The sequence below is a fragment of the Schistocerca piceifrons genome, unplaced genomic scaffold (assembly GCF_021461385.2).
Source record: "Schistocerca piceifrons isolate TAMUIC-IGC-003096 unplaced genomic scaffold, iqSchPice1.1 HiC_scaffold_698, whole genome shotgun sequence".
NCBI classification, from domain to species: domain Eukaryota; kingdom Metazoa; phylum Arthropoda; class Insecta; order Orthoptera; family Acrididae; genus Schistocerca; species Schistocerca piceifrons.
In genome coordinates this window covers 22,501-35,290 of record NW_025728946.1, presented here as the reverse complement: position 1 = coordinate 35,290, position 12,790 = coordinate 22,501, and the positions used below count along the sequence as shown (strand labels likewise).

General features: G+C 52.2%; 9 non-coding genes and 1 pseudogene across 9 annotated transcripts; all 10 read right to left on the bottom strand.

Annotated features, from left to right (window-relative positions):
- Positions 1 to 113, bottom strand: LOC124769056 (annotated as a pseudogene; the record flags this gene model as incomplete).
- Positions 114 to 895: 782 nt separating this feature from the next.
- Positions 896 to 1,088, bottom strand: LOC124769052. The gene has a single exon (XR_007013000.1). It is a non-coding gene; the product is annotated as a U2 spliceosomal RNA (small nuclear RNA).
- Positions 1,089 to 1,868: 780 nt separating this feature from the next.
- On the bottom strand, positions 1,869 to 2,061 carry LOC124769051. The gene has a single exon (XR_007012999.1). It is a non-coding gene; the product is annotated as a U2 spliceosomal RNA (small nuclear RNA).
- A 782-nt stretch (positions 2,062 to 2,843) lies between these two features.
- LOC124769049 lies at positions 2,844 to 3,036 on the bottom strand. The gene has a single exon (XR_007012997.1). It is a non-coding gene; the product is annotated as a U2 spliceosomal RNA (small nuclear RNA).
- Positions 3,037 to 3,821: 785 nt separating this feature from the next.
- LOC124769048 lies at positions 3,822 to 4,014 on the bottom strand. The gene has a single exon (XR_007012996.1). It is a non-coding gene; the product is annotated as a U2 spliceosomal RNA (small nuclear RNA).
- Positions 4,015 to 4,799: 785 nt separating this feature from the next.
- On the bottom strand, positions 4,800 to 5,001 carry LOC124769057. The gene has a single exon (XR_007013002.1). It is a non-coding gene; the product is annotated as a U2 spliceosomal RNA (small nuclear RNA).
- Positions 5,002 to 7,386: 2,385 nt separating this feature from the next.
- LOC124769058 lies at positions 7,387 to 7,587 on the bottom strand. Its single transcript, XR_007013003.1, has one exon. It is a non-coding gene; the product is annotated as a U2 spliceosomal RNA (small nuclear RNA).
- Positions 7,588 to 9,974: 2,387 nt separating this feature from the next.
- Positions 9,975 to 10,167, bottom strand: LOC124769047. Its single transcript, XR_007012995.1, has one exon. It is a non-coding gene; the product is annotated as a U2 spliceosomal RNA (small nuclear RNA).
- Positions 10,168 to 10,957: 790 nt separating this feature from the next.
- Positions 10,958 to 11,148, bottom strand: LOC124769053. The gene has a single exon (XR_007013001.1). It is a non-coding gene; the product is annotated as a U2 spliceosomal RNA (small nuclear RNA).
- A 791-nt stretch (positions 11,149 to 11,939) lies between these two features.
- Positions 11,940 to 12,132, bottom strand: LOC124769046. Its single transcript, XR_007012994.1, has one exon. It is a non-coding gene; the product is annotated as a U2 spliceosomal RNA (small nuclear RNA).
- Between the last annotated feature and the right edge of the window lie 658 nt (positions 12,133 to 12,790).

The window sequence follows — 12,790 nt, the reverse complement described above, 5'->3', positions numbered from 1 at the left end:
ATGAGCCAAAAATGAGTTTAATATTCTGGTCCTGCGATGCAGGACGTATCAGATATTAAGCTGATAAGAACAGATACTACACTTTGATCTTAGCCAAAAGGCCGAGAAGCGATAAGGAAAAACCGCAGCCGAAGGGCCTAAATGCTTGCAGCGTGTGCGCTCCACATGTGGGAGTGACACACGGTGGTACGGGCCGATATGGCAACTGGCGACCGTCGAAAACACCGCAAAAGCAAGTGCTGGAGGAAAGACAATTCACGGGAGCACTCGTCACCAGCCCAGTACTACCCTCCATGTCGAACAGTAAACCGCGACTCCCATTTGAACGCCGCTAGCTGCCAGGGCAGTGGAGAAGCCGTGAGGCCGCCCCACAGCAGCGCCAGGCCGGCGCGAGCTACACCGTCGCGAGGCCGGCGCGAGCTACACCGGCGCGAGGCCGGCGCGAGCTACACCTAGCCGAGTGCTTACATCGTCCACTGCCTACTGCGTACGTGTGTACACACGTATTCTGCGTGCGTGCGGCGGCGACGACGACGTTCGCGAGGAGCTAAGGATATAACTCCAAAAAATGTAATTAAAATTATCTGTGGCCGGACCATATGTGACGCCAACGAGGCATCCGAAGGCACTCTTCTGTGGCCACATAAATTACCAGCCTAGTGTAATGCGGCTGCAAGAGCGGACCGGCTACCCGCAAAAAAAAAAAAAAAAAAAAAAAAAAAAAAAAAAAAAAAAAAAAAATATTCATAAGATAAATGTTAAATTAATTACAAGAAATCGTGGTGTGTAAGCAGCTAACTACTGGGCAAATCGACAACCACAACAAGTTTTGCTACCAGCGGAATATCTGATCACTGCAGAATATTAACCCATTTCAGGCTGTGTTTTAATTAATTTTAGGTGGGCCGATCCCGGCGGTACTGCAATGCCGGGCCAACCCGCGACAGAGGTGGAGCAAGCCCCTAGCACTCCGTCATGAGCCAAAAATGAGTTTAATATTCTGGTCCTGCGATGCAGGACGTATCAGATATTAAGCTGATAAGAACAGATACTACACTTTGATCTTAGCCAAAAGGCCGAGAAGCGATAAGGAAAAACCGCAGCCGAAGGGCCTAAATGCTTGCAGCGTGTGCGCTCCACATGTGGGAGTGACACACGGTGGTACGGGCCGATATGGCAACTGGCGACCGTCGAAAACACCGCAAAAGCAAGTGCTGGAGGAAAGACAATTCACGGGAGCACTCGTCACCAGCCCAGTACTACCCTCCATGTCGAACAGTAAACCGCGACTCCCATTTGAACGCCGCTAGCTGCCAGGGCAGTGGAGAAGCCGTGAGGCCGCCCCACAGCAGCGCCAGGCCGGCGCGAGCTACACCGTCGCGAGGCCGGCGCGAGCTACACCGGCGCGAGGCCGGCGCGAGCTACACCTAGCCGAGTGCTTACATCGTCCACTGCCTACTGCGTACGTGTGTACACACGTATTCTGCGTGCGTGCGGCGGCGACGACGACGTTCGCGAGGAGCTAAGGATATAACTCCAAAAAATGTAATTAAAATTATCTGTGGCCGGACCATATGTGACGCCAACGAGGCATCCGAAGGCACTCTTCTGTGGCCACATAAATTACCAGCCTAGTGTAATGCGGCTGCAAGAGCGGACCGGCTACCCGCAAAAAAAAAAAAAAAAAAAAAAAAAAAAAAAAAAAAAAAAAAAATATTCATAAGATAAATGTTAAATTAATTACAAGAAATCGTGGTGTGTAAGCAGCTAACTACTGGGCAAATCGACAACCACAACAAGTTTTGCTACCAGCGGAATATCTGATCACTGCAGAATATTAACCCATTTCAGGCTGTGTTTTAATTAATTTTAGGTGGGCCGATCCCGGCGGTACTGCAATGCCGGGCCAACCCGCGACAGAGGTGGAGCAAGCCCCTAGCACTCCGTCATGAGCCAAAAATGAGTTTAATATTCTGGTCCTGCGATGCAGGACGTATCAGATATTAAGCTGATAAGAACAGATACTACACTTTGATCTTAGCCAAAAGGCCGAGAAGCGATAAGGAAAAACCGCAGCCGAAGGGCCTAAATGCTTGCAGCGTGTGCGCTCCACATGTGGGAGTGACACACGGTGGTACGGGCCGATATGGCAACTGGCGACCGTCGAAAACACCGCAAAAGCAAGTGCTGGAGGAAAGACAATTCACGGGAGCACTCGTCACCAGCCCAGTACTACCCTCCATGTCGAACAGTAAACCGCGACTCCCATTTGAACGCCGCTAGCTGCCAGGGCAGTGGAGAAGCCGTGAGGCCGCCCCACAGCAGCGCCAGGCCGGCGCGAGCTACACCGTCGCGAGGCCGGCGCGAGCTACACCGGCGCGAGGCCGGCGCGAGCTACACCTAGCCGAGTGCTTACATCGTCCACTGCCTACTGCGTACGTGTGTACACACGTATTCTGCGTGCGTGCGGCGGCGACGACGACGTTCGCGAGGAGCTAAGGATATAACTCCAAAAAATGTAATTAAAATTATCTGTGGCCGGACCATATGTGACGCCAACGAGGCATCCGAAGGCACTCTTCTGTGGCCACATAAATTACCAGCCTAGTGTAATGCGGCTGCAAGAGCGGACCGGCTACCCGCAAAAAAAAAAAAAAAAAAAAAAAAAAAAAAAAAAAAAAAAAAAAAAAATTCATAAGATAAATGTTAAATTAATTACAAGAAATCGTGGTGTGTAAGCAGCTAACTACTGGGCAAATCGACAACCACAACAAGTTTTGCTACCAGCGGAATATCTGATCACTGCAGAATATTAACCCATTTCAGGCTGTGTTTTAATTAATTTTAGGTGGGCCGATCCCGGCGGTACTGCAATGCCGGGCCAACCCGCGACAGAGGTGGAGCAAGCCCCTAGCACTCCGTCATGAGCCAAAAATGAGTTTAATATTCTGGTCCTGCGATGCAGGACGTATCAGATATTAAGCTGATAAGAACAGATACTACACTTTGATCTTAGCCAAAAGGCCGAGAAGCGATAAGGAAAAACCGCAGCCGAAGGGCCTAAATGCTTGCAGCGTGTGCGCTCCACATGTGGGAGTGACACACGGTGGTACGGGCCGATATGGCAACTGGCGACCGTCGAAAACACCGCAAAAGCAAGTGCTGGAGGAAAGACAATTCACGGGAGCACTCGTCACCAGCCCAGTACTACCCTCCATGTCGAACAGTAAACCGCGACTCCCATTTGAACGCCGCTAGCTGCCAGGGCAGTGGAGAAGCCGTGAGGCCGCCCCACAGCAGCGCCAGGCCGGCGCGAGCTACACCGTCGCGAGGCCGGCGCGAGCTACACCGGCGCGAGGCCGGCGCGAGCTACACCTAGCCGAGTGCTTACATCGTCCACTGCCTACTGCGTACGTGTGTACACACGTATTCTGCGTGCGTGCGGCGGCGACGACGACGTTCGCGAGGAGCTAAGGATATAACTCCAAAAAATGTAATTAAAATTATCTGTGGCCGGACCATATGTGACGCCAACGAGGCATCCGAAGGCACTCTTCTGTGGCCACATAAATTACCAGCCTAGTGTAATGCGGCTGCAAGAGCGGACCGGCTACCCGCAAAAAAAAAAAAAAAAAAAAAAAAAAAAAAAAAAAAAAAAAAAAAAATATTCATAAGATAAATGTTAAATTAATTACAAGAAATCGTGGTGTGTAAGCAGCTAACTACTGGGCAAATCGACAACCACAACAAGTTTTTGCTACCAGCGGAATATCTGATCACTGCAGAATATTAAACCCATTTCAGGCTGTGTTTTAATTAATTTTAGGTGGGCCGATCCCGGCGGTACTGCAATGCCGGGCCAACCCGCGACAGAGGTGGAGCAAGCCCCTAGCACTCCGTCATGAGCCAAAAATGAGTTTAATATTCTGGTCCTGCGATGCAGGACGTATCAGATATTAAGCTGATAAGAACAGATACTACACTTTGATCTTAGCCAAAAGGCCGAGAAGCGATAAGGAAAAACCGCAGCCGAAGGGCCTAAATGCTTGCAGCGTGTGCGCTCCACATGTGGGAGTGACACACGGTGGTACGGGCCGATATGGCAACTGGCGACCGTCGAAAACACCGCAAAAGCAAGTGCTGGAGGAAAGACAATTCACGGGAGCACTCGTCACCAGCCCAGTACTACCCTCCATGTCGAACAGTAAACCGCGACTCCCATTTGAACCGCCGCTAGCTGCCAGGGCAGTGGAGAAGCCGTGAGGCCGCCCCCACAGCAGCGCCAGGCCGGCGCGAGCTACACCGTCGCGAGGCCGGCGCGAGCTACACTCGGCGCGAGGCCGGCGCGAGCTACACCTAGCCGAGTGCTTACATCGTCCACTGCCTACTGCGTACGTGTGTACACACGTATTCTGCGTGCGTGCGGCGGCGACGACGACGTTCGCGAGAGAGCTAAGGATATAACTCCAAAAAATGTAATTAAAATTATCTGTGGCCGGACCATATGTGACGCCAACGAGGCATCCGAAGGCACTCTTCTGTGGCCACATAAATTACCAGCCTAGTGTAATGCGGCTGCAAGAGCGGACCGGCTACCGCAAAAAAAAAAAAAAAAAAAAAAAAAAAAAAAAAAAAAAAAAAAATATTCATAAGATAAATGTTAAATTAATTACAAGAAATCGTGGTGTGTAAGCAGCTAACTACTGGGCAAATCGACAACCACAACAAGTTTTGCTACCAGCGGAATATCTGATCACTGCAGAATATTAACCCATTTCAGGCTGTGTTTTAATTAATTTTAGGTGTGGGCCGATCCCCGGCGGTACTGCAATGCCGGGCCAACCCGCGACAGAGGTGGAGCAAGCCCCTAGCACTCCGTCATGAGCCAAAAATGAGTTTAATATTCTGGTCCTTGCGATGCAGGACGTATCAGATATTAAGCTGATAAGAACAGATTTTTTATTTTCCGAGATAATTCTTAGTTACAGTTTTAAGAAGTATAATTTTAAGAAAGAATATTTCATGACTCTATACAAATCGAGTTTTACAAATTTAATGAAAATTAAATTGAAATATATAGTAGACGGTTCTAACCGCACTTAAATAGTTGAATTTAATTCTAATTCGTGGGTTAAGCCCACTACTTAAATATGGAAGACCGCGTTAGGGCGCGGATGCTTAAGTATATTACCTTAAGATTAATCCCGCGATAGGCGCGGCCTTAGATATTTCAGACCGGGGAAGGTTTGGAACTAGTTTTTAGGAACTATTTTGTTTTATTTCATTCATCTCCATGCCCTGACAGCACACTGCACATGCACGGCTGCCAGCGGCTGGTGTGCCACGCACGCAGGCGGGTCACACGCAGCCGGACTTCTCCCCTCTGTCCGCCTTGCGGCAGACGTCACCGGGGTGTCGTGGCAGGAGGGCGTTGCTTCCCACGCTGGCTGGAGACTGCCGGGCAGTAGGCACACGTTTGGCGCCGCCTAGCACCGCGCCAACCGAGGTGGGGGCCATATTCGGCGGACACCACGGAGGGAGGGGCACCAGGCAGCACCGCACGCACCGCTACTGACTCGGCACTGCTGCAGTGCGGCGCGAAGATGGTGTAGCGCCGCAGGTCCCGCGTCGTGGAGGAGAATCTCGACGCCGACGTCACGAAGGCACCGACCTCGAAGTTCTCCGACGACTGCAGTCTCGAGGGTCTCGCAGCCTGACGTCAGAGCATGCCACAGTCTAGGGGGACACATACTGGCGGTGGCCAGTAATGTGTTCCACGTAAAATGTCGCGGGACCACTTGATGGTGTCAGACACCATCAGCCGCCAGCATCAGTTGGCAGTAGCGGCTAGCGATGCCTAGGTGCCGAAGCACTGCATCGTTCTGGCGGTCCACGCCCCCAGACTGCCCGACAACCAGGGGCGTCGACAGTGACGGAATAGCCGCGAGCGGCTAATCCGCGCGCAACGTCGGCGTACTTTATCCTCTTCAGTTGCCGAGCGTTGTCGAGCGCAATCCGCCTATTCTCGAAGGGGATTGTCACATCGAACGATGGTCACAGTCTTCGCGGCCTCGGTCAGTTATTACGAGGTCCGGACGCAGCCCACTGCTGTCCCCTATGACGGCTTGGTTTAATCCTGATGTCAGGAACAGCAGCGTTTTCCTCTCCTTGGCCGCCCAGCGACTGCTGTCGCGAGGCGGTTGAGGACCGCGTTGTGACGATACTGCAGGGCTGCTGAGTGCACCATGCACGCGTTAATCACGTGCGGGAGCTGTCTCGTTGTTGTGGCCACAGCGTCGGCAGGCTTTGTTGTTGTTTGCCCCGCCCATCAAAGCGGCGACAACCGTTTCAGAGGCACGACTCCGAGCCTGGCGCGATGGATAAAGCGCCAGTCTGCGAAGCGGGTGTATTTGCCTCCCGCTATGAAGTGGTTGGATGACGCTGTGGACTCCCTGGTGCACTCGAACACCTTCCCCTGGGTCCGGTTTCTCCTGAGTAGGATGTGGCGCAGGCGCTGTCTCAGACACTCGCGGAGCGTCCGCGAGAGAAGACGTTTGGCGCCCCCCTCTTTGATCTTAGCCAAAAGGCCGAGAAGCGATAAGGAAAAACCGCAAGCCGAAGGGCCTAAATGCTTGCAGCGTGTGCGCTCCACATGTGGGAGTGACACAACGGTGGTACGGGCCGATATGGCAACTGGCGACCGTCGAAAACACCGCAAAAGCAAGTGCTGGAGGAAAGACAATTTCACGGGAGCACTCGTCACCAGCCCAGTACTACCCTCCATGTCGAACAGTAAAACCGCGACTCCCATTTGAACGCCGCTAGCTGCCAGGGCAGTGGAGAAGCCGTGAGGCCGCCCCACAGCAGCGCCAGGCCGGCGCGAGCTACACCGTCGCGAGGCCGGCGCGAGCTACACCGGCGCGAGGCCGGCGCGAGCTACACCTAGCCGAGTGCTTACATCGTCCACTGCCTACTGCGTACGTGTGTACACACGTATTCTGCGTGCGTGCGGCGGCGACGACGACGTTCGCGAGGAGCTAAGGATATAACTCCAAAAAATGTAATTAAAATTATCTGTGGCCGGACCATATGTGACGCCAACGAGGCATCCGAAGGCACTCTTCTGTGGCCACATAAATTACCAGCCTAGTGTAATGCGGCTGCAAGAGCGGACCGGCTACCCGCAAAAAAAAAAAAAAAAAAAAAAAAAAAAAAAAAAAAAAAAAAAAAAATATTCATAAGATAAATGTTAAATTAATTACAAGAAATCGTGGTGTGTAAGCAGCTAACTACTGGCAAATCGACAACCACAACAAGTTTTGCTACCTAGCGGAATATCTGATCACTGCAGAATATTAACCCATTTCAGGCTGTGTTTTAATTAATTTTAGGTGGGCCGATCCCGCGGTACTGCAATGCCGGGCCAACCCGCGACAGAGGTGGAGCAAGCCCCTAGCACTCCGTCATGAGCCAAAAATGAGTTTTAATATTCTGGTCCTGCGATGCAGGACGTATCAGATATTAAGCTGATAAGAACAGATTTTTTTATTTTCCGAGATAATTCTTAGTTACAGTTTTAAGAAGTATAATTTTAAGAAAGAATATTCATGACTCTATACAAATCGAGTTTTACAAATTTAATGAAAATTAAATTGAAATATATAGTAGACGGTTCTAACCGCACTTAAATAGTTGAATTTAATTCTAATTCGTGGGTTAAGCCCACTACTTAAATATTGGAAGACCGCGTTAGGCGCGGATGCTTAAGTATATTACCTTAAGATTAATCCCGCGATAGGCGCGGCCTTAGATATTTCAGACCGGGGAAGGTTTGGAACTAGTTTTAGGAACTATTTTGTTTTATTTCATTCATCTCCATGCCTGACAGCACACTGCACATGCACGGCCTGCCAGCGGCTGGTGTGCCACGCACGCAGGCGGGTCACACGCAGCCGGACTTCTCCCCTCTGTCCGCCTTGCGGCAGACGTCACCGGGGTGTCGTGGCAGGAGGGCGTTGCTTCCCCCACGCTGGCTGGAGACTGCCGGGCAGTAGGCACACGTTTGGCGCCGCCTAGCACCGCGCCAACCGAGGTGGGGGCCATATTCGGCGGACACCACGGAGGGAGGGGCACCAGGCAGCACCGCACGCACCGCTACTGACTCGGCACTGCTGCAGTGCGGCGCGAAGATGGTGTAGCGCCGCAGGTCCCGCGTCGTGGAGGAGAATCTCGACGCCGACGTCACGAAGGCACCGACCTCGAAGTTCCTCCCGACGACTGCAGTCTCGAGGGTCTCGCAGCCTGACGTCAGAGGCATGCCACAGTCCTAGGGGGACACATACTGGCGGTGGCCAGTAATGTGTTCCACGTAAATGTCGCGGGACCCACTTGATGGTGTCAGACACCATCAGCCGCCGCATCAGTTGGCAGTAGCGGCTAGCGATGCCTAGGTGCCGAAGCACTGCATCGTTCTGGCGGTCCCACGCCCCCCAGACTGCCGACAACCAGGGCGTCGTACAGTGACGGAATAGCCGCGAGCGGCTAATCCGCGCGCAACGTCGGCGTACTTTATCCTCTTCAGTTGCCGAGCGTTGTCGAGCGCAATCCGCCTATTCTCGAAGGGGATTGTCCACACATCGACGATGGTCACAGTCTTCGCGGCCTCGTCAGTTATTACGAGGTCCGGACGCAGCCCACTGCTGTCCCCTATGACGGCTTGGTTAATCCTGATGTCAGGAACAGCAGCGTTTCCTCTCCTTGGCCCGCCCAGCGACTGCTGTCGCGAGGCGGTTGAGGACCGCGTTGTGACGATACTGCAGGGCTGCTGAGTGCACCAATGCACGCGTTAATCACGTGCGGGAGCGTCTCGTTGTTGTGGCCACAGCGTCGGCAGGCTTTGTTGTTGTTTGCCCCGCCCATCAAAGCGGCGACAACCGTTCAGAGGCACGACTCCGAGCCTGGCGCGATGGATAAAGCGCCAGTCTGCGAAGCGGGTGTATTTGCCTCCCGCTATGAAGTGGTTGGACGCTGTGGACTCCCTGGTGCACTCGAACACCTTCCCCTGGTCCGGTTTCCTGAGTAGGATGTGGCGCAGGCGCTGTCTCAGACCACTCGCGGAGCGTCCGCGAGAGAAGACGTTTTGGCGCCCCCTCTTTGATCTTAGCCAAAAGGCCGAGAAGCGATAAGGAAAAACCGCAGCCGAAGGGCCTAAATGCTTGCAGCGTGTGCGCTCCACATGTGGGAGTGACACACGGTGGTACGGGCCGATATGGCAACTGGCGACCGTCGAAAACACTCGCAAAAGCAAGTGCTGGAGGAAAGACAATTCACGGGAGCACTCGTCACCAGCCCAGTACTACCCCTCCATGTCGAACAGTAAACCGCGACTTCCCATTTGAACGCCGCTAGCTGCCAGGGCAGTGGAGAAGCCGTGAGGCCCGCCCCACAGCAGCGCCAGGCCGGCGCGAGCTACACCGTCGCGAGGCCGGCGCGAGCTACACCGGCGCGAGGCCGGCGCGAGCTACACCTAGCCGAGTGCTTACATCGTCCACTGCCTACTGCGTACGTGTGTACACACGTATTCTGCGTGCGTGCGGCGGCGACGACGACGTTCGCGAGGAGCTAAAGGATATAACTCCAAAAAATGTAATTAAAATTATCTGTGGCCTGGACCATATGTGACGCCAAGCGAGGCATCCGAAGGCACTCTTCTGTGGCCACATAAATTACCAGCCTAGTGTAATGCGGCTGCAAGAGCGGACCGGCTACCCGCAAAAAAAAAAAAAAAAAAAAAAAAAAAAAAAAAAAAAAAAAAAAAAAATATTCATAAGATAAATGTTAAATTAATTACAAGAAATCGTGGTGTGTAAGCAGCTAACTACTGGGCAAATCGACAACCACAACAAGTTTTGCTACCAGCGGAATATCTGATCACTGCAGAATATTAACCCATTTCAGGCTGTGTTTTAATTAATTTTAGGTGGGCCGATCCCGGCGGTACTGCAATGCCGGGCCAACCCGCGACAGAGGTGGAGCAAGCCCCTAGCACTCCGTCATGAGCCAAAAATGAGTTTAATATTCTGGTCCTGCGATGCAGGACGTATCAGATATTAAGCTGATAAGAACAGATACTACACTTTGATCTTAGCCAAAAGGCCGAGAAGCGATAAGGAAAAACCGCAGCCGAAGGGCCTAAATGCTTGCAGCGTGTGCGCTCCACATGTGGGAGTGACACACGGTGGTACGGGCCGATATGGCAACTGGCGACCGGTCGAAAACACCGCAAAAGCAAGTGCTGGAGGAAAGACAATTCACGGGAGCACTCGTCACCAGCCCAGTACTACCCTCCATGTCGAACAGTAAACCGCGACTCCCATTTGAACGCCGCTAGCTGCCAGGGCAGTGGAGAAGCCGTGAGGCCGCCCCACAGCAGCGCCAGGCCGGCGCGAGCTACACCGTCGCGAGGCCGGCGCGAGCTACACCGGCGCGAGGCCGGCGCGAGCTACACTCCTAGCCGAGTGCTTACATCGTCCACTGCCTACTGCGTACGTGTGTACACACGTATTCTGCGTGCGTGCGGCGGCGACGACGACGTTCGCGAGGAGCTAAGGATATAACTCCAAAAAATGTAATTAAAATTATCTGTGGCCGGACCATATGTGACGCCAACGAGGCATCCGAAGGCACTCTTCTGTGGCCACATAAATTACCAGCCTAGTGTAATGCGGCTGCAAGAGCGGACCGGCTACCCGCAAAAAAAAAAAAAAAAAAAAAAAAAAAAAAAAAAAAAAAAAACAAAAAAAATATTCATAAGATAAATGTTAAATTAATTACAAGAAATCGTGGTGTGTAAGCAGCTAACTACTGGGCAAATCGACAACCACAACAAGTTTTGCTACCAGCGGAATATCTGATCACTGCAGAATATTAACCCATTTCAGGCTGTGTTTTAATTAATTTTAGGTGGGCCGATCCCGGCGGTACTGCAATGCCGGGCCAACCCGCGACAGAGGTGGAGCAAGCCCCTAGCACTCCGTCATGAGCAAAAATGAGTTTAATATTCTGGTCCTGCGATGCAGGACGTATCAGATATTAAGCTGATAAGAACAGATACTACACTTTGATCTTAGCCAAAGGCCGAGAAGCGATAAGGAAAAACCGCAGGCCGAAGGGCCTAAATGCTTGCAGCGTGTGCGCTCCACATGTGGGAGTGACACACGGTGGTACGGGCCGATATGGCAACTGGCGACCGTCGAAAACACCGCAAAAGCAAGTGCTGGAGGAAAGACAATTCACGGGAGCACTCGTCACCCAGCCCAGTACTACCCTCCATGTCGAACAGTAAACCGCGACTCCCATTTGAACGCCGCTAGCTGCCAGGGCAGTGGAGAAGCCGTGAGGCCGCCCCACAGCAGCGCCAGGCCGGGCGCGAGCTACACCGTCGCGAGGCCGGCGCGAGCTACCACCGGGCGCGAGGCCGGCGCGAGCTTACACCTAGCCGAGTGCTTACATCGTCCACTGCCTACTGCGTACGTGTGTACACCACGTATTCTGCGTGCGTGCGGCGGCGACGACGACGTTCGCGAGGAGCTAAGGATATAACTCCAAAAAATGTAATTAAAATTATCTGTGGCCGGACCATATGTGACGCCAACGAGGCATCCGAAGGCACTCTTCTGTGGCCACATAAATTACCAGCCTAGTGTAATGCGGCTGCAAGAGCGGACCGGCTACCCGCAAAAAAAAAAAAAAAAAAAAAAAAAAAAAAAAAAAAAAAAAAAAAAAAATATTCATAAGATAAATGTTAAATTAATTACAAGAAATCGTGGTGTGTAAGCAGCTAACTACTGGGCAAATCGACAACCACAACAAGTTTTGCTACCAGCGGAATATCTGATCACTGCAGAATATTAACCCATTTCAGGCTGTGTTTAATTAATTTTAGGTGGGCCGATCCCGGCGGTACTGCAATGCCGGGCCAACCCGCGACAGAGGTGGAGCAAGCCCCTAGCACTCCGTCATGAGCCAAAAATGAGTTTAATATTCTGGTCCTGCGATGCAGGACGTATCAGATATTAAGCTGATAAGAACAGATACTACACTTTGATCTTAGCCAAAAGGCCGAGAAGCGATAAGGAAAAACCGCAGCCGAAGGGCCTAAATGCTTGCAGCGTGTGCGCTCCACATGTGGGAGTGACACACTGTGGTACGGGGCCGATATGGCAACTGGCGACCGTCGAAAACACCGCAAAAGCAAGTGCTGGAGGAAAGACAATTCACGGGAGCACTCGTCACCAGCCCAGTACTACCCTCCATGTCGAAACAGTAAACCGCGACTCCCATTTGAACGCCGCTAGCTGCCAGGGCAGTGGAGAAGCCGTGAGGCCGCCCCACAGCAGCGCCAGGCCGGCGCGAGCTACACCGTCGCGAGGCCGGCGCGAGCTACACCGGCGCGAGGCCGGCGCGAGCTACACCTAGCCGAGTGCTTACATCGTCCACTGCCTACTGCGTACGTGTGTACACACGTATTCTGCGTGCGTGCGGCGGCGACGACGACGTTCGCGAGGAGCTAAGGATATAACTCCAAAAAATGTAATTAAAATTATCTGTGGCCGGACCATATGTGACGCCAACGAGGCATCCGAAGGCACTCTTCTGTGGCCACATAAATTACCAGCCTAGTGTAATGCGGCTGCAAGAGCGGACCGGCTACCCGCAAAAAAAAAAAAAAAAAAAAAAAAAAAAAAAAAAAAAAAAAAAAAATATTCATAAGATAAATGTTAAATTAATT